This window comes from Apus apus, chromosome 10 (genome assembly GCF_020740795.1).
Source record: "Apus apus isolate bApuApu2 chromosome 10, bApuApu2.pri.cur, whole genome shotgun sequence".
Lineage (NCBI taxonomy): Eukaryota > Metazoa > Chordata > Aves > Apodiformes > Apodidae > Apus > Apus apus.
The window spans coordinates 7,423,412-7,448,505 of NC_067291.1; the positions used below are offsets into that span (position 1 = coordinate 7,423,412).

At 39.1% G+C, this 25,094-nt stretch overlaps 1 protein-coding gene across 1 annotated transcript in view; it reads right to left on the bottom strand.

Annotated features, from left to right (window-relative positions):
• The window catches only part of MYZAP (myocardial zonula adherens protein), a 188,397-nt gene that overhangs the window by 98,934 nt on the left and 64,369 nt on the right, over positions 1-25,094 (bottom strand). The window contains exons 16-17 of the mRNA XM_051629014.1: positions 20,246-20,342; positions 6,897-6,958 (exon numbers count right to left, since the gene is read on the bottom strand). The gene's annotated coding sequence lies outside the window, so the exon portion shown is untranslated. The remainder of the gene's footprint in view (positions 1-6,896; positions 6,959-20,245; positions 20,343-25,094) is intronic.

A 25,094-nucleotide genomic window follows, 5' to 3' on the forward strand; every position in this document is an offset into this window, starting at 1 on the left:
GCATGTCTTATAAAAGCAGTTGGTTAAACAAATAATTTGCTGATGTGAAGTTTAGATTTCATTACTAAAATACTGTCAATGCTGTGAAAGTAATTTCAGGCAGCGTAAGTACAATGGACAGTCTTGTGTCCAGAGCTGTCTGGATTTTGTCAAAAATTACTTGGAATAAATACTGATCTATCCAAAGAGGCTAGAACAATGGTGTTCCAAGATAAATTATGGAACAACCTTCAACTAAACTTATTTTAAAGGAGACTCACTTGGTTTCTAGCAAACAGAGATTATCCCGAAGCATGACCACCACAAGTAAAGCATAAAATAATTAATTTAACTTAAAATATTTAAATGGGACTTTTAAGATTCCTAATCAGCATGTTCCTCCTGTTCTATCATTCATTTGGAAGATACATTCATTTTTTCCATGGACAATACTCAACACCATCTGTGACAGTATTTTAGCTCTATTAAACCTGTGTAAGACCCCTAGCAATACACACCCTGAGTTCCATACCTTCCAATTTTCACCTCACTTTTGTAACCAAACCGCAACAGAGTTGTTTTTGAAACTAAAGTTTGCTAGCAGAAAAAAAGCATCAATTCAAACATGCATAATCAAAAACAAAACAAAAAAACACTCAAATGGTGGCTTGTGAGACTGCCTGTAACTGCTAGAGTATCACTGACTTATGCCAGCTAACACAAGAAAACTGGAAAACTGGGAATCAGTTGCTCATGGCTAATAGCACTCAATGGAGATCAAAATGACTATTCACGAGGAATCTAAAAATGCTACAAAAAATGCCAGTTATACATTTTAGAAAATATTTTGCATGGTACAAACAGTAGTTCAATACTAGAAAAAACCTCACCTTGCATTAAAAAGGATTATTTTTCAGCACACATTTTCATAAAGCACATTAATTCCATAAACTTTTATTCATTACGTAAATTAAACTGGAGATCAAGACATACAGACTGAAATTAATATGGCTGTCTTGGTGACATACATCAATTTAGGATCTTGTCTTAAATAGGCAAATAATTCCTAGCCAATACGGGTAATTATTTTCATAATAATAATTTTCTGAATGAGTTGCTGCCATATGTTCTACAAATTCTGCTTCAGTAATCCTAGACATTTCCTAAAACATTATGGAATTTCTGCACATTCTTCCTGGTCATAAAAAGCAATCCTCCTATACAACCTCAAGTATTTAAATCAGCAAGAACTAATTATGAAATGATGCTTCACAGAACTTTATGCCTGATCTACCATTAAGTATTTTCATCACATATGATGGCTAATTTTACTCTAAGTAATAATAAGCTCTTTCATGTAGTGTAATTTAAAATGACCACATTTTTCAGCAAATGAAACGACATGTTGCCAATGAAATTTAAGCAATCTCAGGAGTACCACAGAGGTTTGACTAAATAATGATCAGATGAAAAATTAGTTGGTTAAGTCTTACCAAGGATGTCCACACATTAGAGTTAAGTCTGCACTGAAATGCTACATAAACATATACTTCTTTAGGGTTTCTTTTTTTTTTTTTTTTTTTTTTTTTTTTATGTGAGTGTTTTTCATTTGGAGATTATATCATGAACAGATGTAGGATAATGTTAATAGTCCCTTCTGGAAACATTAATCACAAGGTTTTACTTATTATTTGGTGTCAGCATTTAAAAGTTAAAGCATTTCCAGAACTGTCACCATTGAAATATTCCTTTTGCTTTAAGCTAAATTACAAAACAGTAATTTATTTTACAGTCCCAGCATCTTTTTTAAGGCATATATAAGCCAGAAAATGGCAGGCAATGCCCTGTTCTCATGGCAACAGTGTAGACTGACAGTAGTAAGACTGTTTCTACTTTAGGATAAGGACTGAAAACCCAAATCTACCAAACTTTTTTAATGTTTGAGCAAATTTAAGTCTCCACAAAAGAGATTTTGGTTGTCAGCATGATACTAACACGATGCTTTCAAAGGTGCATTTCCCATTCCCAGCTCACTGACCAAACATTAACCAGAATCAAAATAAAAGCAGGCCAAGGCCTTGTTACCAAAGAGACCTCAACATCTCTTCCATATATATTCCCACAGGTAGAACATTGTGCAGGTGAAGCAAACTGTTTCTACTACAAAATACTTGTTAATGTATGTGCAGAAATGTCCCAGTAACTATGCTGAAAACACATAAGAAAGTAAACAAAACAAGTGGATATCCTTCTAGTTCCAGGTAATGACTTTGTTGGTTACATCAGTGTCCTCGAACACAAGCTCTGCATTATTCTTTCAGTTCTAGATTTGCTATGTATCACCTTGGACAGGTCCAGAGATGGCTTACATGTGCTTTTGTATTTGGGCTAATGAAAAACTATATATATATATACATACACGCAAGCCTGTCTTTAAATTATCAATGAAATGTAATAAAAAACAGCAGCAAAGACTCAACATCCTGAAAATCATTCTCCATTCACATTTGACAAAGGTGAAAATTATTAACCATTTCACATGAGATTTACCTAAGGTTTTAAAGCAAGCAAATAAGAGAAAAACTCTTCACCTGTTTAAACCGTGCGGTATTTGTCATAATTTAAAGGCCAAAAACTTTTTCTGTAACATCCTCCATCATCTCTTCCCTTTTAGAATATACAGGTTGAATGTCAAAGAAATTCCACCTAGAGATGTCCATCTCTCTCCACTGGCTCTAGAAGCAAACCAGCTTCAACTAAGGACCAAGTTTTTAGAGCACTCAAGGGTCTCAAAAACATGTAGGTATTCTCATATCTTTAGTTCTCAAATTTCAGCCTTAAGTCTTCCTCTCCCTAACTCCACTAACTGGTCCTTTAGAACTTGTTTGGCACCTCTGGAGAACAATTGCAAAGGGCTAAAAGTAAATATGGAACTGCTTTTCTTCCATATTTACTAAAAGAGACCACATCTTGCAGTCTGTACAGAGAAGTGGCTCAAGCCTGCTCCCTGGCAAACTGATTCTCTATTTAGTTTCCACAGTGTAATTTTCAAAAAAACGTCTATGTGAAAATGGAAGCACGTGCACCAAGCATTATTTTGACACATGGTATCCATCATTTGGATTTACTGATTTTCCAAAATAAACTGTTTTGTCAGTTTCTCTGTGCATGTGAATTTTTTAGTAAAGACAATGTGCAATGTTACAAGACACATTCATGCACTGACCTTGCACAAGACCGAAATTGTTAGTAAAGCCAGGGTGGTGAGAAGCACTCCATTATCATTTTGGCCACGAGACTGAAACACCCAGACTTGAAAAGAGCAGCTGATGGGCACTAGTTTATGGCCTAATTCTGCTACCTCACTTGAGTGATCTGACAGCATTAATCAAAGTTACTTGCACAACAAAATGTTTATACACGTAGGTCTTCTCAGAAAATTTATCTGCATAAGACATACACAAACGAGGCCTCTACAAGTAACAGTAGCTAACTAGAGCTTATTTACAGATCCAATTCCAGAGGCTCTATGTTCCTTTAGTTTGGCACAGGTACTTCTGTAGCACACTCACAGAGCCCAGTTTCGCATATTCCTTCTGATTCCTATAATCATAGCTTAACCTCTACTTTTACAAAATATTCTTTATTATTTCCCATTCCAGGGTATTTAAACATGTTCAGTTTATTGACACACTGAATATTCTTCCTTATTTGACAAGATTAATTTTTTAAAATGTTTTTATGTCCAGTTAAATACTACACTGGATTTGAATGTATTTAGAAACCAAAATTCCAACCTTTATATAACCATCCGGTGGCTATATAAAAACATATATATATCTATAATTTATAAACCAAATAGCCATAAAAGAGTCACTTAAGAGTCACACACAAGCAAGTCACTTAAAGCTGCAGCATGCTCCCCTGCCAGGCCACTGAACAGTGTAGCTACGATTTCTTACTTCGCTTGAGTCTCCCTTCTGGAAAGGGTTCATAGCCCTGCATGCCTTTCAAGGCAAATTTGCATGAGATTGGTTTATCTGCATCCTGCTTTGACCAAACCGTGACTCACACTTCTAGCAAAAGCTTTTTCAGCACTCATGCATGTTCTCTCAAAATTGACCTCTATTCAAAAGAGCTCATGAAAACACTGCTTTTTAAGCTGCACAATATAAATTTTACATACAGAGTTAAAAAGTACCTTTTCTTCAGTTCAGACTGGTTTCCTAGGGGGAGAAAACTTACAAAGTCACATGCTCTGTCCTTCTTTCCATCTGTCATTAAATTTTTAACCCATTCACCCATTTCAACTAAATGGAAGGAAGGCAAAACAGCTATAAGGTCCCAAGACACAAATTACATAAGCAGAGTAAAAATTCTCACTTTGTGGACTCTTCCACTTTCTTACAGCTGCTGCGCACAGAACAGCCAAAACACTCTGAGGGTCTGAAAACACATCTAGTTTGTTTCAGCTTCTGGGTACCCAATTCCACACAACAACATTGGAATTGTCAAGGATTAGAAAGTACTTCTGAAAACACAGTTACTACAAAATAGTAACACTGAGCAGCTTTTAACTAACAATCTTTCACAGAACTAAATGAAACCTTTACACAGTCCTTGTGGTGTGGTCAGGAGCTGCACTATCCTCTCTTAGGAACTGCTGTGGCTGCATGACCTGAGCAGGGCACAGACATTACTACTGGAGAACATCACTAATCCTATACATCATTGCAGTTTCCAACTCCATTATTTTGGAAATTTAAAGGAATACTTCTCATCCCTGTCTCCTTCCTCACCTTTGCCCCATATAAAAATCTGTATATTTAAAAAATTCAGACATAAAAAAAACTAATATAACATTTATTTGCCTTGAAGCAATGCTCCTCCCTTAAATAGTATCAAGTAAAAGCACTTCTGTAAGTAGGAATAATCAATTTATCTTCATACAGAAACAAAGAAACCATCCTTAAACTGTATAATCAGCCTTTGTAGCATAAGGAAGTTCATTGTGGAAGGACACAGACACAGAACTTCCCACCCACACAGTCCCAGACTGTACCCATCAAGGACATCTGACTTTGTACCTATTGTATTACACGACTCATTAATGGGGGTTAGTGTTCTCTGTCTGCAGTTTCTGGCAGGATCCCCAAAGTAATTTCCAAGTAAGAGGTTAAACACTGGTACTTGTCAAATGTGAAGACATACAGTGCAGTAACAACATGAAATAGCTTTCTTACAATTAATTTCGTCAGGTATTTAAGTAAGGGTTACAAATATTATACCTTTGGGTAACTTGAAGATATACCTAAATGAAGTACAGTAATTTCCTGTCACTACTGTGTCTGAAGTGCAATTCAAGCCTGGCTTCCCAATCCTTTCAACTGAATGAATACATGGAGGTCCAAAAAACATTTTAATATTTTCTGTTTTTAAAATTACCCATGTTGTTAAAAAAAATATTTTTTTTTGTTCCAGTGCTAGTCCTTTTCTTTCCCCTCAAATAAGTAAACTAGCCGTACACCAAGAAATTGTGATGCTTTTAGATACAAAGAATCAACAACTTTGACCATAAAGAGGCAGTACTGAGTAAATTCACACATGTCCCCCCCCAGGTTAACCTTCCTCTAATCAAACTGTTAAATAGTGGAATTATTTCTAAGCCATAGAAAAAGGTTTAGGAAATAGCACACACCTGAAACAAGGAAAACACAATACATGATATATAACTTCTACGAAATAAATGCTCACTCTTAGCCTCAGAAAACACACAAACAAGACTTTCACAGTCTTCAGGACATATATGACCAGGCCTCTAATTTTTGTATCTAATTTGATTGGGCAGTGAGAATTATGAAAATATATTTAGCCAGAATTTTGAAGCAGTCTGGGCCTGCAGCTAAGGCTCTGGCCTGGATTCAGAGGATGAGGTAAATAAGACTTTCATAAGACTCCCAGGTTCTAATATTCTTGCAAGAACTTAACTTCTGTGTGTTACAGACTCCCCAGGTGTAAAGGAATGATAATTATGTTTAGCCTAATTTGACATGTACTTAGGCATCCATAGATGAAAACATTTCATAGTTATTTTAAATTTAATTTTCACATCTGTTAAGTGAAATAATATTCTCAGATGCTGCTCCCATTACATTAGGAGTTCAATCAAAAGATCCTATGCCTGGATCATTGTTTGAAGTGTTGCAGAATTAAAAAAAAAAAGAAAAAAAAGTGTGTTGTTGAAGCTTTGACATGGCAAAGTCTTACAAATGAACTCCATGTAAGTGATGGGATTATCCTTGTATTTAAAATGAAGCATATACACAACTTATGTGTTTAAATGCAGTTCAGCTTGGCTGCAAGAAACATACTGCATAGAGAAACAAAGCAAGAATAAATCTTAATTTTCCTGTGCAGATGTAGGTGACAACCTCCCCTCTCCTAGCCTTGTAACTTGTCCTCCATTCATCAGCTAGTGTGTTTATTTTTGCTCTATGTGATGTGACTAGCAGAACTTCAGCAAGGAAAACTTTTTAATCAAGTGAAGATCTTTTGAAGAAAAAAGAGGACCTGCTCTGCTTCTCAGAATGCAAGGTCAAGAGTTATATACACACATTTAGAGCCCAGTTTCATTTAGTTAAGTTTACAACTAAGAAAAGGAAACATTTCTTCATACAACCTGTGAAACCCACTGCCACACAGGGTTACCGAAATAAATAACGTTTTGGCAGTAATGGAAACAGAACTAGATAAGTCTATTACCATTACTAATCTATGTACTTATGTAGATTGTAATTCCCTAACAGATAACACAGCCCACATGAGTGAATCTGAGAGAAGTTACTTCTATCTGGTGCACAACACTACTCTTGGCCCCATACAAAACATTGTAAAAATGTGCTTTTTTATGCACTCACCTACCACGCAAGTATCGAGGTTTTCAACCAGTAGATGCATGAGAAGTCCTGTACTTCATTACCTAGAACATAGAATCAGAAATTAGTCTCTTATTATCAGGACTTGTCTCTTCAGCCTCCCACTGTATGACAGGAGTGCAGTAAGGGCTAACAATAAATTGGAGTGAAACACATACATTGCTATGGAGTAAGAGAGGTGGAAAGGTAGCAGATATTTTTGAAGGATTAACTCAGCTCACCTCACTTTTATCAGCTTCAGTGAAGGGCACTCTTATCACAGAACAAAGACAAGACTGAAAACAGTGCTGCCTCTGCTAAACATTCCCCTAGAGATGTGGCCTTCCCTAAACCTCTGAGCTCTTTGTACTCCTGGGAAATGCTCTAGGGAACCATGGGATATATGGTATTGACTTTAAAGTGCTAGCAGCACTTATTAGTGATGGAAATGAGAAAAATTCCTACACTCCAAGGAATTAATGGGAAAATAGGGAGATAATAGAAACTACATGTTTTCCTGATTTGTTATTTATTTTCCTTATTTCCCTTCATTCTTTCTTTATAGAGGCAGAATATGCTCATTTATTCCTTCCAGGCTCGATTAGAAATACATTCAGTTTACATGAGGCTTAGAAGACAAACAAGTCATGGGAGAGGGAAGGAATGAAGCATGCATCAGCAGATGAGATAATACCTGAAACTCAAAGGAGGGAGGGCAGCAAACCTGCCTGCACGACTTCACTGGTGCAAGACACAGCTGTAGACCAAACATTGCACTGTTGTTTAAATGATGAAAGGAAACAAGTCAAAACTATAGGTACCCTTTTCTGTTCTGCTTCTATTACTTCCTATGTATGCCCAAGATTACTCTTCTCTTCTCTTTTTTTTTTAATCAAAACCAAAAATCACACCTAGGTTTCTTTCTCCCTTCCAGTAGAACAGTAAGCTTGCTCTGCCCATGGCCTCTGCTACACAGCCACAGTGCCTCTGCTGCCTTCCAGATTCAACGTTCCTTCCAAGATGATGCCCCCACGCTAGCCACAGGCAGGTGCTTCAGCCCTCACCCAGCCAGGGCACTCTCTACAGTGCTGCAATCAGTTTCTCAACAGGAGGTAGATTTTAATGTCAGTCAAACAAAGTTACCTGCATTCCCCACAGACTAGCGGCAGGTTACCTGAAATCTAGGTTGTATCTATAGTGATATGTATACCTCAAATGTCTGTCATTCCAGGGTAACTACCCCTATGTGTGCTCTTACACACCATTAACTGTTGTAAGCATGAGTTGGCGTTCTCTCCTCTACCTGTAACTAGCTCATGAGGTAGTCCTTACAGCAGAAATGGAGCAGCGACAAAGGCAGTTAACACAGCATACCTCCTGGGCTGCAGTTTCCCCTTCATTTGTACCCTGTAGTAACTTATTTTTTTGTACCCATCTGTCCTTAAGCACAGGAAGTACACCAGCAGCTGCCAAGGCAAAGCTGTATTTCCTGATACTGTTTTGTGTGACCATTCCAAAATAAGAGAGACCACCTGTGTCAGGAAAAAAAGCTGGGAGAAGAAGGAAACTAGTAAACATGAAAAAATGAGAAGTGGAAAAATATGACCTGTTGTAAGCTGTGGCTATCAGGAGTTTGGGTCTGATGAGAAAGAGAGGAAGAGAGTAGGAGAGAAAGAAAAGCTGAAGCTTAGGAAAGGAAAAGTAGTTTAGCAACAATATTTGACAAGACCAAAAATGAGATGGGGGGGGAGGGGGGAAAGGAAGAACTCAGTTAAGGATATCTTTTTGGGCTTAGTACAGTAATGCTTCCAGAATGCTACCGGTTAGATTTAGAGCTTTTGGATTAAAATAGTGTTATAGGAGTTAAATTTCCATTCAGGAAACTCAGAATCACAGCCTTCAGCACCAACCAAGAGGAGAAGATAGGATTGTTTTAATTTTTTAATTTTTTTTTTAACTGCACAGGAAGTCAGTAGAAGGATGTTAACTCAGCATCAGAATTTATATAGGTTCCAGTCTTTGCATTTTGAAAGAGAAATAGTAGACTTAGAAAACAGAGAGCAAGCATGCAGCTGAAGTGACCAATGGTTTCTAGCAGTTGACTTACAAAGAGAGACCAAAAAATCATGGATTTATCAATCTGGAGAGAAGATCAAGGGGGTTGATTGAATTGAATCAGGATTCCCAAATTTATGAAAGAAGTGTGAAAAATGAATGTAGAATTTTTATTCATAAAAATTCTGCAATTTTCAGGTTATCAGGATGCACTGAACACATAATACAGTAATTCTTTACAGTGTGGACAGTGCACTTCCTGACTGTGTTACCACAGGAGGTGGCGAGGACAGTGTACCAGCAGGTTCAGAAAGGGATTCTGCAAATTGATGGTCCATAAGTGAATAATATACAATGATTATTGCTGGGCTGTACACACTGGTAACCCTATATAACAACTGCAGACTCCGGGAAGCCTTAAGAGAACAGACCAGAGCAAGTGCCCAGGGCACATGTGCACTCCCTGTTGGGTGTCTCCTGTTGAAATGATTGGAGACACAGAAGCTCTCTGATCCAGCAAGGCATTTCTTATCTCCCGATTTAGATGACCTTAAGGAAACAGTCACTCTATTTAACTACTTGCTTAGGAAATGGGACCTGACCCATATATGAAAAGCTTCAAGATAGCTGCACACAGGTCAGATTATTTGTGAAATCTGCAGCCAAATCAGGATGCGGGAGAAGAGCTGTTGTGGAAGTGTCAGAATGCATTAACCTGCATTGAATATAAATTAGGAATGCATAAAAGAACTGTATTTCTGTATTTAATTAGGAAGATCTGATCAACAGTGCTACTCATGTTTATCTGGAGTATAGTGAACTGGTATATATATGAAAAGTTTTTCACAATTCAGTAATAGTCCCAACTGCAGAAGTCATACAGAATAAAAGCTTCACATGGAAAATTTTTAATGCATCAAATCAGTATACAAACTTTGAGATTGTGGGTTCTACAGTATTATTTTTTGAGACATAACATTGAGAAAAATGTCACCATCTTCCCTGTGACTAATGAACATAACAAGTTTTCTGAAGAAAAGCCGTTATTTCAAGAGAAGTTCTCCTAAAACCACAAGGATTATAGAAACAGATCTTAAGTAACGCACCTTAAATTTTTCAGGATATATCAAACACAGCTGCATAAACGTTAGCATTTGAAAAAAGAATGATAGCCAATTAGCATGTGAATCATCATTAAAATCTCCTTTGGTGTAATTTTTTGTTTTAGTCAGAAGAACTTAAATTTCAATTGGAACTCTGGGATATTTATTTTATGGTAATCCATTTTTCAAAAATTTTAATCTACTTTACTTTCACTGAAGAAGACCTTTCTAAAATGAAACTTCTGATTAAAAGAAGAGGAGGAGTTTTGTCATTGCTGGGATTTAAAAACCTCTCCTATATGAACCTATGGCGACATGCACATCAAAAGGAGAAAAATTAAGGAGAAAAGCTGTCATGGGCTTAATTGTGCCAGCAGGACAATTGTTTTTCTTCTGAAATAGAAGTATTACAACAGCTTTTGGAGGACTTCAAAAGTACAACTTATCTTGACCAGGGAACATAAAACACTGATTGACATCTATATACATTTTCATACACTGCTGCATTCTATTGTTATGAAGGGGAAATACTTCTGAAGGATTCTTCTTTGAATACCATGTCATTCTGATTAGACCATGAACATGTCGACAATTCTATCAACAAGATTTCAGTTGTGTATAAGTTAAGAAAGTCCTTTTAATGGGAAGAAAATTATTCTGGTTTCATGATGCTGAAAGATGGAAGCAGATAAGAAGGGACTTTAGCAAAGATATTTTTGAGCAAGTTGTAAATGCAAGTTAAACTAAGAGTGTGAAATATTTACTTCAGTAAATATGCCAGGTCCATCTAAATTCATTAAGTGGAATAAATGCACTATTTGTACTACTAGTTGCTGAAAAATGAATGTTATTAAAAAAACACATCATAAGAGAGCATGTGAAATCTGGATATTCGTGAAACATGGGATAGATGTTGGCACTGTGTAGCAGCTTCTAGCTCTGTACACTGATTCGCTAGTTTGTCAGAAGGGTAACGAATTTTAGTACAGCTTTAATGCCTTCAATTCCAGAACCATGAGGATTTGTTAAACTTCGTGGCTTTCTAGAAAGGGTAGTTTTCCTTAGACCATCAAGGTTTGGTCTACTGCAGTGAAAATATCTTAAAGCATTACTGATTTTCAAGATTAACCACTGAATAAAAAATAAAATCTCATGCAATTTCTACACACTCTTTAGAACACTGCAATCTAAGCACTAACCAAAGGGAAGTAATTTAGCATCAAGCAAGAAAGTATGAAGATTCTCCATAAGAGTTCTGGATCATACCATCAGCTTCATCCACAAAAGAGAGTACTGTACTATTCCTCTAATAAACTGATACAGCTCTGTAGTAAAACCAGTTAGTACTTTTTATTGCAACCCACCATTCTTGTTCCAGAACCTAGCTCTTCTGTTAGTTAGAAATCCAAACTGCAGCTCAAAGTTCCTCAAAGCCAGTTTATATTAATTTGTTTTTAATTGTTCTCTTTTAAACTGCACTGCTTTTTTGCTATTTTCTCCCATGGATATATTTATAAGTGACGTCTCAGATTTCATTTTGCTAGGTTAAATAAACCATTGCCAATTGAGTTTCATCTTACAGATAAGCTTATCATTCCCATGATCCAGATAACTCTTCTGTGGATTTCTTGCAGTTTGAGTTCCCCTTTTTTTAACAAGGAAGATTTGAGTTGTACATGGTACTTATATGCAGCTTTATCATGCCTCTTTGGGCACAAATACTTCCTTATTTCAGCTGGAAAGACTTGGTCAATCTCAAATTCCATTTGCCCTTTTGTGCCAGGAACATATTCCTGGCTACTAGCTACCCTGTGATCACCTAATATAGTCAGGCCTGTCCCTTCCTCCATTGCTTCCAAACAGTGAACTTCTATCTTATATCAAATCATCAGTGATGCTAAAGTAGTTGACCTTGCGTGTCATTAAATCAACTTTCCTCCTGTTCCTATTATACCAAGCCTAGAGTTCATCCATTTCTCCCTGTAAGGTATTCCTGCCCTTTCTGCATTACCAATGGATGGCAATTGTAAACCATCAAATTTCCTCAAAATTCTCTTTTTATGCCAAAGTCATTAATAAAAGTATAAAACATACCCAGTCCCCTGACCGATCACCAAGGAACTTCATTTGTAACCTTCCTACTGCCCAGTACTTCCTCTCTCTGTCCTTCAGGCAGTTCCTCACCCGCTAGTGCCTGTTCAAACCCCCACCTCCTACAGTCGAACACTGGGAGTTCTTTGTTGCTCTGTGGCAAATGTGAACAGACACACTTTTTCTAGACAAAGTATTGTTTTAAATATCTGTGTAATGGGCTATGATCTACCTTTGGCAAGCACACCTCACATGTCTTTACCTCCTTTTTTAATTTCCATATTTAATTATATTTTGTCTTCCAACACTTGTTCTCAAAACTTGAAAGCACATTATATCCACTACCAGAGGGACTATGGGGAGACATACAGATTCAGATCCTGAATTGTATCTAGTCTTGAAGAATATTTTTACATAATTTTTCTTCCTTGCTGCTTTTCTGCCAATGGGTTCTAGGGCAGAGTGTATTACACTGAGATTGTCTGGTACTTTCTAATTCCAGATAATTTGTTTGATTGAGATCTTTACTAGGAAGAGATGACAGATATGAAAAAGTTTCTACACAGTCAGAAACAAAAAAACATTTTAGTTGAAAAGAGAGAGCTTGAAGGAAATACGGTTGAACAGCGAATGACTAGTCATTTTTTCACAAGAACAAAATAGGAGAACCACATAAAATTATGTAAAATAACATAAAACTAACAAACAAAATAATTTGTTGCCATAGGGTATGTGGTAGTCAAAAGCAAAAATGTCTTATGCAAGGGATTTGATTAGTTAATGAAAGGTAGATAAGGCCATATCTATTAAACACAATAACCAAGCACAAGACATTCTTAGGCAGCTGGTTTCCAAACTTTGAGTGGATCTACACCTGACCTTATAAGAAACAGCAATTGTTGGTACTTTATTCAATGAATATATGGTCTGACACTGATATTCGCTGTAAATCATGACTGGGTGGATTACCTGCTACAGCTATTTTATTTAATGATCTCCAAGTATATTATCCATGGCAATGAACAGAACTTGGGCCCTTTCATCAATACATAGGAAATATCCCTTAGAAATTAATGGAGCAAATTTCCATATTCTATTCATCCACCCACACAAAATTCGGGAAGACTGTATAACCCTATTTTTCATGTTTCACAATTTACTTAATTCTCTGCTGAAATTAACTTAGTCCCACATCCCTCTTCCTCAGCACAGAGAGCATTTCTTTCCTTTAACTTTTACATTATTTGAAATTGTGTAATAACAAAACATAAATATCCAGTCATGTATTGAAAACCATGAAGATAAATTTCACAGGAAACCTTAGCACTTTGATGCACTCAAGTGAAGCATCTCATGTCCAATATAAACTCTATTTGACAGTATACCTGTAAGATCCAACACACTCTACAGAGGTCAAACTCAGCCAAAAATATGCTTCCTGCTGACAGAAGACAAAGTCATAGCCCCCAGAAGGAGGCTGTGGGTGGAAGAGAGATGGGGGATTAATAATTTTTCTCCCAAAAATCAACAAATCGTTTTGGCTTCTTCTTTGCTGAGGTCATTCTGTGTATAGATAATAAATAAATACATTGTAATCACTGTGGATTTTTGAGGCAACTGAAGCTGAGTTCTTGTAGAAAGCAAGACTGGGAAAATAAGCTGTCAATTTTTTGTGTGTGTCACATAACCAACTAAAACAAGCTTAAATATTATTTCCCTTATTTATCTAGACTTTAAAAAAAAAAACAAAACCACAGCTGGCATTAAATCCATAGTATGTGGGCAGCTATATTATGTGCTCACTTTGCAGACTTCAGAAAGAGCACCCGCAGGCTGGTTACAACACTGACAAAGCAAATCCTACCCCAACTGATTCTCACACACCCTTGGCAACTAGTTCTCTTCCTACTTACTCTTCTGTCTTGAATTAATGTTCCAGATCCTACACCAGACTAGGTAAACCCTGCTGATTTTCTGTCTTGCTTAGGAACACAATACAATCATTAGAGGATTTCTCCAGATGAGCCACTACAGAAATAAACCTCACATTTTGTTTTGTTTTTCCTGAGAAGTTCTTGATGTGGCACCTTAATTTGGGTATCTATTGACTAGTGTAATAAGTTGTCTTTACCTCTAAGATACCAGGTGCTTCCTCTACAGATGTTAACCTTTTGGAGCTTCTGTAGGAAAAGGCCAAGGTTCAAAATATTAGGAAATAATACCCTGATATTTCCTGAAGTGGGCCTTGTAAGGTCAGTTAACCCTGGCACGTCACCTTGTGAATACTGTGATTTGCTGAAGTGATTTTCAAACTCTCATTAAAATAAGTAGTGTTTTTTCCTTCAGAATGCCTTTCCCACCACAAGAACAGATTACTGGTAGCTACACTCACCCGCAGCTTGGGCACTTAAAAGGACATAGGGACCTGCTTTGCGATCTCCACCAATGGACTATACAAGAAATACATACTTCAGGCTTCACACCATTTAACTGCCAGCTTTTTACCATTTGTCTGTACATTTATTTGGACAGACTTAAATACAATATGTTGCTTTTCCATTTTTAAGTTCTTCAAAGGACTGTAGATCTTGTCCTTGTACCTAAGCCTGGCAGAAATAAGGGAAGGAGACACAAGAAATCCCAGCCATTTCAGTTACCAAGGCATAGCTTTTAAGTGGTCAATGAATCGAGTTTGCCCTGCCTGCAGACAAACAAACAAGCGGAATGAGCAACATGAGACCGCTTACAGACACGTTAGTTCTACATTTATGTATTTAATTTTCATGGGTAAGACAGTATGTCACTACCTAGCCAGCTGTAGGGAAATGGGTTGCCTTTAATTCCCTATTCTTGTTAAACAGAAGACACAGAGCACTACAGATGCACATTTGCCCATCCATGAGATTTTTGCAACATTTTAAGAGCCAGGAACAATATATTGCACAACACGGGTTATGTTGTGAAGTTCCAGCTTCCCTGAAGCCCATAGCAAAATTCCCATTGACTCAAGCAGAGCCAGGACTTCCTATCAGTTCCCAAGAGGGGAGCTGTGCTGAGAATTGTGAGCTGTGTGTATTGCAAAGAGCAAGTATCACCAACCCTTCAGCTTGCACTCACTCTTCTTGTGATCGTTTTTGCATGTGGTGGTTTTAGCATTGCATGCTTTACAGATCAAGAAGCCACCACAGCATTCTGGTTTCATTTTATTTATTTCATGCAATAATGAGGCACGCTTAGTTCCTGTTTTCCAACCAAAAGTGCTGCACGGATGGAAATTAGATAAAACCTCATAATTCATTTGGGTTCCCACCCCCACCACCTAGCTCTCTTTGTAATTACCCATTTGTTGCAACTCAGTTACTAAAACTTTTCCCTGCTCCAAATAAACTTCAAACTTTGTTTCTTCAGCTTCAGTCACACATTATCAACAGAGCTTAAACTGTTCTTGCCTTACTGATGCATGTAGGCAATCTGAAAAGAAGTTTAGATTTGGATGAATTGCTGTCCCCGTAAGAACAGTAGTTGACCATGGAAAGACAGTGTAGTTCTTTGGCAGAACTGCTCCTGACAGCTAACACCATCAGACCCTCTGGCCTCCACAGCCATGTAGCAAAGAGGAGACTAAGACAATCTCTGTAAACAGATACAGACTGAGCTGTAGGAAATTTTGCAAGTTTGGCTTGCACAGGTTCTTTTGAATTTTTCCATATACATGTTTTTGTACCCTGTGAATTTCACTTTGAGATTCAGGTCTGAACAAGGCTGTTAAAAGCTCAAATAGAAACTCATTTGAAACCACGAGGTTTCGTTTGAAAAACTGTAAGTGGGCTTCAAGTTGTTTGAAAGTTGCAAATTAAGGAATTTAAGTGAAACTTAAACCAGACAGTTTTACATCTAAACACAGAGCAAAACTTGAAAGTAGGCAAGTTTTCTGTGGTTCTCTAAGAAACATTTCATGCAGCAGTTCTCCCGGGTTTACCCTTGCTGTATGCAGAGAAATGTGAACTCGCCTAAGATGTTGCAACTCGCTAATATGCCAGACTATTTTTTCATTAAACCTCTGCTTAATCTCTCTCTTTCTTACTCCCTCTGGAGCAGAACCAACACCAAGACCTTTGGGCAATGAACATTAACAATAATTCCCCAGAAATCTCTTCTCCCACTTTAGGACCTAAGGGGTTCCTTGCTCATGGTTATGCACCATCTGTCATTATCTACAAAGACTAAAATGCCAAGGATGGCCTTCAGCTGTCAGCTCTGCCCCTCTGAGCAGAGTGTTACAGGATGTCTCATTCAGCATTTGCAGTCACAGGAGAGGGGAGATTCTTTCATTCAGAGCAGGGAATAGCCTCCACAGCTGCAAAACACAGGAGGCCCAAGGAACCTCCTACAGCCAGCAGCTGTGGAAGCAAATTTTGGCTGGACTGGTCCATTATTGTTGATGTATGTAAGGCCTGAAAATCAGTTTCAGGAAACAGTGTACATGCGGAAAGACTTGTGGTCTTATTTTTCATATTTAGATACGCAACTGTGTAATAGCTACACCTTGTTTTGATGCTATGCTCAATATTGTTACTATTAATAAAAAATTATGCCTGCTCTTCCAGTGAAGACATGTTTAAAGGAAAACTCAGACCTGCCACCACCTCCGTTCTCAACTGAACCAAACCACCAGTGCAGTAATCACATCTTGAAAAAGTTTTCACAAGCATAAAGTTAAACTAAGACATCTCTTCTTTCATACTGTAGTATGTATGAAGCTGAGAACATTCAACATTTACTTACCATCCTAAATTACCCAGCAGAATAGCTGTACACTCAATTTCATTGCAAAAGTTCATCTTTCAGAAGCTTCTTACGAGACTAACATAGAGGCAATGAAACCTAATGTGGTATTTGGCACTACACTTTTTTAGGACTCCCGGCTCTGTCATTGTGCACAACCCTGAACATGGGGCGATTTCCTGTCACTCTGCTGATAAAGTGCTCAAGTCTTCTTGTAAACTCTAGGCTAACTCATATTATTTTTGCACCTTGATTTCAACTCCCGTAACACAAAGACAACTCTCACCTAATTTCGCATAGATGTGTGTTTAGCTCATGACCTTCTGATATTCTTGGCTGTAAATTCAGAACATTGCTACCAATAAACCTAACCCCAGAAAGGGCTAGTAAGACATTTTCCACAACACATTCAGGCAGACACTAGACACCATCTTTTCACTTCCTTGCAGTTTCAGTCTGAGGTGAAGCAGCAAAGACTGCCCTTCTAAATCTAACACTCTGCATAGCAGATTCAGCATTCTCTACTTCACACCCTGCAGAGCAAGCCAAAAGCGCAAGAAACAGCCTTGCTCAACAACTGAGCAACAGAGGCAGAAACAGATCCATTCAGCAAGGAGAGCCAAAGAAGGAGTCAAAGAGAGAGCCAAAGCCACCAGCTTCCTCCTGCTGGCTACGCAAGTAAGAAAAGATCCCAGAACAACATAGGCAGCAGAACAGGCTTACACCGGGGTCATTTAGTTTAGTTCCCGAATGGCTGCTAACAGATGCCTCTAAGTAAAATTTGTTCCATGTTTCTGCTGCCTCATCACCCTGGAGCCACATACCCCATGCTCAATTTGGCAAAATGCTTCTTCTCGTCTGCTTCATCTACCCAGACTAAGACCCAGACATCGATGGGCCCATTTGGGGGGGCCCAAACTCCACTGTCTCCTTCTTGTTTTGGAACCATCCCTAAAATTGGTAATGATTCCTTTGGCAGCACTTCCTTGCCAGAGAGTATCTCCCAGCCCACCCCTGTAGGGTTATGAGAGAAGTGCAGCTGAGGAAAGGATTTCTATAGAACAGGTCAACTGAGAAGCAGAAAAAGATGGAAGACAAATTGATAAACATAGGAAGAGAGGATAGTGAAGCAGGAGAGGACCAAAAGGTACAGATCATGGAAAGGAATAAAGAATTTAGGGAACAGACCCATTAAGGGAGTACTATCACATAGTGGCTCCTGATTTACGGCTTGAAGGCAACACATTGTAATGGTGCTTGTGACACAGAAAGTTAAGACATTCTGAGTAGTACATGGAATACAAAGAAAGATGTTGCCAGAAGTGTGATACAAGCTCAGTGTTGTCAATAAGGCAACACAGGCCAGGGAGCACAGCTGTCTTCTGTAGCCAGAGTTAAAATTACTCCACCTGATTTCCTTCCAAAAGTTTTTTGGGGGTTGCATCTCTGGTTAGAGGAATCTGGCTCTGGAGCTGGCCAGCTCTAGCTGGCTACAGCACATGTAGGCACACTCTGCAGACAAAAGGGTCACAGCCCATTTCCCTGCAGACAAGTGAAGACCACACAAAATGTCCCCAGCGCTGCCTGTGGCTGAAAAGGCCTCCAGCTCTTAGTGCTGCTCATTGTGGTGCTCTTGCCAGCGAGGTGATGGGCACACAGAGAGATGCTCACTGCTGCTTTCTGGGCTGATCCTATTTTTCAGGGTATGATCTTAACTTTCCAAAAGTGCAAATCTGCCACTCTTCAAAAGTACCAAATATAGCACCAAAAAAAATAAAGATTCCTTCTGGAGATCAAATGAAGGAAAAGACCCTCCTGTTAGAATCAGAAGACAATTACATTTCTTCATTTCTAACCAAACACAGGAATGTTTACTCTCTGGGCCCCAAGTACATGATGATTTTGAAATATTTCTGTTTATTTTATAATATGCAGTAAAACGAATGCTCCTAACACACAGAAATAAACAACACTTTTTCTTCCACATCCTTCCTTTGTGGTTGTGAACTCCTGTGGGGCTGACACAACTCCCAGCAGAGCCAACAAAATGCTTACCATTGCTGTCAGTCAGAATATGATTGCGTGCCTTTCTTGTAGCAGGCAGAGAGTTACTTGAACAGAATTGAAGATGTATTGCAGGAGACAGGAGTAAATCAAATTATATGAAAACATTCCCACGGTTTTGATTTACTTCACAGAAAGAAGCAAAATATTAGACATCTTATATTACTTCATGTTTGCCTGGAGGGCAAATGTGAGGTAAATGTTCAGAAAATTCTAAAAATGTAGCAATAAGCCCCTTCTGCTAAGTTCTGTATGAGTTCTGCATTACTGAGAATACAGTATTATCCTAAGATGCTGAATAGCAGTCTCTAATCCTGTCTCAGAGGCCAAGAGATTCCATCGGTTTAGTTGGGCTATTCCTTTGCAAAAATGAAATTGGAAAACTAATTAAAATTGTAAACAGGAGGATGCTGGAAGCAGTAAACTGGGCAAGTTTGTAGTGTTGCTGACATCTACTGAGAAAAATCAAAATTGCACATCTTAGCAAAGGAAAGAGCCCTTAATCAGCCCTTATTTGTTGTTTGCCATTTTAGTTTTCAGCTGCATTTTATGTATGTTTGCATATTTATTTGTTACCTAGTATCAATATTCAATTGCTTCACTTAATGTCAGTGAGTCAACAGAGACATTATAGGGAATGTTTAAGATGAATTGGAGTATAAGGGATGTTTAGGAGGTGGCTGTATCCATTACATAAATGCTGTAGACTTGTTCTTATAGTTCCCAAAGTCTGAACACCCAGATTGACACACAGCACCAGGTATATCAGGACACACGTCTAGCACATACTGTCCACAAATAAAGCCTTCAAATTACGGCAGCTGAAGCCAAAATCCATGTAGTACAAAATGAGATGATATTTTAAAATAGATAACCAAGAAACCTGAACACAGTAGTTTGAGCCAATGATTTTGATTTTTCAATTTTCTTACCAAACCAGCATTTCAGCAAGAAGTGGGTCCTGGCTCTGTAAAATCGGCCATGAACCTCCATCCACTTGAGCAAGCAGAGCTGAACAGGACTTGCCCTTATTTTAAGTTTAAACATGTGTGCATGCTAAACTAGAGATTTTATGAGGTAAAAGACTAACTATTTGATGTTAAAATGACTGTGCTGAACTCAGAAATTTTATGTTGTGCGTTATATAAGAGCAATCTAATAACATAATAAAAATATACAATAATAACGTAATAACAGCAACAACAGGGACATTTTCTGTTCTTCAAAGCTTTTTAAACACTGCTCGTTTCTTACCGGCTAATGCTGGCCAGATAACAGCAAGATAACACTGACAGCGACGAGGGTTTCCTGCCTCGGGGTGCCGGGGCCGGCTCTCCTCCCGCAGCAAACCCTGCAAAACATGGTTTATTTCCGTGAGCACCAGCGGGCGCGAGGGCTTCCCTGAGAAGGGACACATTAAAGCCCGCTTTGTGAAGTACACATTTACAGGCTTTGCTGAACCAGGCCCTAAACCATAATTTCTCTTTTTAAAAAAAAACACATCCCCTTACAATTAACAGATGTGAAGGCAAACTCGGCATACACGGACGGCTTAATTTTTTCCCTTTGAATGACCTGGTTACATCCAGTTTCCGCAGCAATTGTAAGAGTGTTTACATTGTTTTGTTTGTTGGTTTGTTGTTGTTTTTTTCCATTTCCCCTCTTAATAACACGCAGCAGCCGCCGTGCGCCCGATTCACCTCAGGAGGCCGCGGGCGAGGAAGGCGCTGCCGGCTCCTCCCGGGATGGGCCGCGGCGGCCCCAGTTACTTGTTTTGTTAATATCTTCGGACCCCCAGGGCCCCGTTCTCGTCCTCCCTGGCCGCTCTCCAGACCCAGGCTGGCAGCCAGGGAGAGTATCGCATCTTCAGGCTGTGGCCCATTGCAAGTTTCTCCTCAGCTCCCGCTGAGCGTTCCCCGCAAGGCCGGGGAGGCCGCAACATCCCGCCCGCCCTGCCTCGCCGGGCAACGGCTGCGGCCACCAGGGCCCCGGCCTACAGGGCCGCAGCACCATCCCAATCTCTGTCACCCCCGGGGTTTTCAGCCCCCTCACAAACAAAACCCCCTGGGCTCGGATTTTTCCCCAGAGCCCCAGCCCCTGGCTTTTTTTTTTTTTTTTTTTTTTTTTTGGGGGGGGGTTGATTTGCAGGGAGTTATTCCTGCTTTCTGTGTTTCCCTCCCTAACGGAGGTCTGAAATTTAATTAAAGTATCATGGGAAAAAAGTAGATATTTAATCACATTATTATGTCAGATAGCCTAGCTGGACAGAACATCATAAATGCACAGAAAAATGTTTTAACGTTGGTGTTAAGCTGTTACCCAGAACCTGTAACGAGGCCAGTTTTGTCCTTCAAGCAATGAAACAGAAGTAGCAGCAGGCAGGGCCACACACACCTGTATTTTTAAGTAAAAATGCAAAAAGACATTGAAAAAACCTCTTAAAACAATATTAAAATTTTATCTTGGTTGGTTACTCTACTGACATGAGGGTACACTACCTAGTATGACAGTGTTCATCAGCAGGGCTTCATTAACCCAGGCAGAGCTCAGTACTAACGAGGCTACGTTGCTTTCAGTGCCCTGACAAGCTGGCCAGCTTTCTGGGGTGCTGCCTGTTGCCACTATTTATATTAAAAAAAAAAAACTAGTTACAATTTTCAAACCCTAAAGCAAGTTCCAAAAAAGACCATTCTTGTGAGAGAGAGAAAAAAAAAAAAAAAAAGGAAAAAAAAAGGTTTATTTCTACTTTTGAAAACTACTATGGCAGCCCTGAGCCATTGGCACAGCGACAAAAAAACCAAAATGCCTCCAATGGCACAGCTCAGCTCTGCAGCAGGGAACAGGGTGATCACAGGCGCCATTGACTCTCCAGCTCAAAGCACAATTTGGGACATTACTGAGGTCATTACTCAATCAGATGGCAAACCTGGTCTTAAGCACCTAGTCCTGACCACAAGACACTACTCTTCAGGTGAAACAAATGTCTAAGTGGTTCAGAATGAACCCATGAGTTTCACATTTGTTCCAGCTGTTCTGAAAAACACCTTGCTCCTGGAAGGTTGTGTGCTGGATTGGGTGTTGCCTGCCCTTACCCAGCTGGCATGAAATCATAAAGGCAGCTTAACCAGCACACTGGCTGCTTTGGCTAAAACAGACAGGTATAAGTTGTGTAACCACATTGAATTAGTACTCTTGGATGATCCTGTATTATACAGCACCAGCACTACTAATAGTAAAACCATAACCTGGAAAAACATTTCCTGCTGAAGTGGCAGGCTGTAAAGTGGTGAGTTTGTCCTTCAGTAAGTCTCCTGGTTCTCCACTGGCTAGACACAGCCAGGTGGTCCTTGATCAAAGCCCATGTGCAATGTATTTAAATGTGATCTGATCCAGGGCAGCCCTGTGACATACACCACTCCTACAAACATCCTCTTATATTACTACCACAAACATCCATCTCATTGCAGTGTCCAGTCAACAAAGTATGGATTTCATATCAAGTTCCATGATAAAGTGTAATCTGACTCTTATGTCTCCTCTACTCCCACCAGTAAAGCTATTCACTTAGACATTAATTTAGCAGGGAACGTAAAATTAAGTATAGCCTAGGCTTAAGGATGATTTTCATGCTCCCCTTCCTGGCATATGGCCGGAAAAAGTGTTCTAGGCTTTCACCCCGATCTCTACATCACTGAATCTTAAAGCCTCCAAGTATTTTGAAGCTATCCTTGCACCAAGACTCAGAAGAGAGCACACCAAGTTCTCCAGAGCACTCACCTCCTAAACTCTGACAGAGAATTATGGAGCACACACACAGGTTAGATAGATGTGACACAGGCTGAAACACAAGCTGCTTCTCCCTCCAGACCTATGAAACTTTATCTCTCCTCTCCCTGTTTTTAAAAGGTAGGAAATGTGCAGTTTGGATGACAGTCTCTTGCAATCCACCAGTAAAAGCACAGTCTGATCTCTCTAGCACAAAACAAAAGGCAGAACCCCTTTTCTGTGGAAGAACACCACAATCTCTCAAGACATGCATAATGGGTGCAATCTGAAATGGTGCTTTGCCAGTCCCCTTTATGTTAAAAGTCAAGCACAACTGATAACCCTGAGCAACTACCTATAAGACAGAGAAGAGCTCCTCTGAATATCTGGCTAATATACCTGACCTGTACTCTGTTCCGTACTAGTAACAATATAGCCTGTTTGCTGAGTTGCTTTTTTGGTGTTTGGGGTTTTTTTTGTGTGTGTGTGTGTTTTTTTTTTTAAAAACAAGGTGCTGTTTATAAAGTGGCAAGGTGGCATTTTTCTACACCTTGCTTTTTTTTTCCTTTCTTAAACTCTGCATATTATGTAGGCATGCAACACATGAGTACAAAAGTCAGCTTGTAGTGTATGTACTTATAGATTTGTTATCTTTGGATCTCTACAGAACTTCATAGTAATTTCAGAACTAAAAATACCCAAATAGAGGAATGACTTAATGTTTTCAAATGTACATATGCCAAGTGGCTCAACAACCACCAAATACAAACCTATAAAGTTCACTTCCTCTCTATTGCTTGGGCAGTTGGAGTCAAAGGAGGGGTTAAGTCACACAGCTCGAGCTTTTTTGCTTTTACACAAAAAAAAAAATCAAATCACAAAGAGAATGCATAAAGAGAATTTACATTGCTACAATTAATTTGAAGTTAATTTTATTAGTGTTTTCTATCAGCATTTTTCATTCTTGGGAAAAAGCAATCCATGTTGGAACGGGGCACGGATGATAAGTAAGTTACCCAGACTGCCCCATCTGTTCAGCAAGATCAGAAAACAAAACTGGAGGAGATAACCAGGACTGTCAATGTATCTCAGATTCGAGATCTGATGAGCAATTTCCATTAAATTCCATGAGAGTTAAGGTAGCCAAACCAGACCCTCAGGTTTTAATCACAAATAGAACAGAAAGCAGTGGCTGGCTGTGAAAGGGGTTTGCTGCAGCACACAGAGCAGCAGCACACCCCGATTACCTGCTCAGCACAGAGCTGTTCCCTGCAGTCAGCACTTTGTCCAGGGGAGTTTTAAGCACTTGCAGATGAGAACCTACCATCCTCCCATAGGGGATCATTCAACAGATAATTCTTCTTTTACAGGAGCTTTTCCTTATCATTCACTATCTCCATTTTCCTCTTACTTTCATCCATTCAGCTTTGTTCCCTGTCTTGCCTCAAATGTATCTCTCCGAGTAATAAGCCTCCAAATAATTTGTCTCCCTCCTCTGTTTTCCTCTAACAATGAATAGATTACACTGCTTGAACTATAACACAACCAATTTCCGGTGCATAGGTTTAGCAGTAAGGAATTAGGTATTCTAATAAATACAAGGTTAAAACTAGGGGAAGTTAATTACCAAGCTATAGATCAACGAGCAAGAGGTGAAACTGCCAAAGAGATGCTCTTATTAGATTATCAGGCTCAAGGCTAATTTATAGCTTTCATTGTGCTTCCTTATCCATTATTTTTATAGTAGGCAGAAAGGGTTATGAAGCACAAATTGCTATTTTTAATTAACATTGAAGTTTTGGATAGGCTCAGATCAGGATAACCAGGCTAGGTTACTCTTTTTTTTTCTTCTTTCAAAAGTGAAAGCAGAAGACATTTTATTGATCTGGGAGAGCTATGACAATTGAGTAATACAATACATTTGTCAGTCTGCAGCTTCCCAATATGTTTATCCATGATCTGCCCAGAATGACAAGTTGAAGAGCAGCCCTGCTGAACAGGCCCTTGGGGTCTTGGTAAAGAGGAAGCTGCACAAACCAGTGGCGAATCTGGAGAAGGGGACTAACAGCAGCCTGGCAGTACCCATGAGGAGCTCATCAAAAGACAGCACAGAAAGGATTTTCTGAATTATACTCAAACTCAATTCTGCCTCCTCCACCTCTGAAAGGGATGATGACCTGTAGGTCAGGCTAACACAGCAGTTCCCTAAAACCTCCTTAACCTGTTGGTATAGCATAACTCAACTAGTGGCTCAACCACACTGTCAGCCCAGCTTACCTGCTAGTGACAGCCAGGGGAGGAAACTGTAGGAACATATGCTGATGTTGACAGCCTGGGC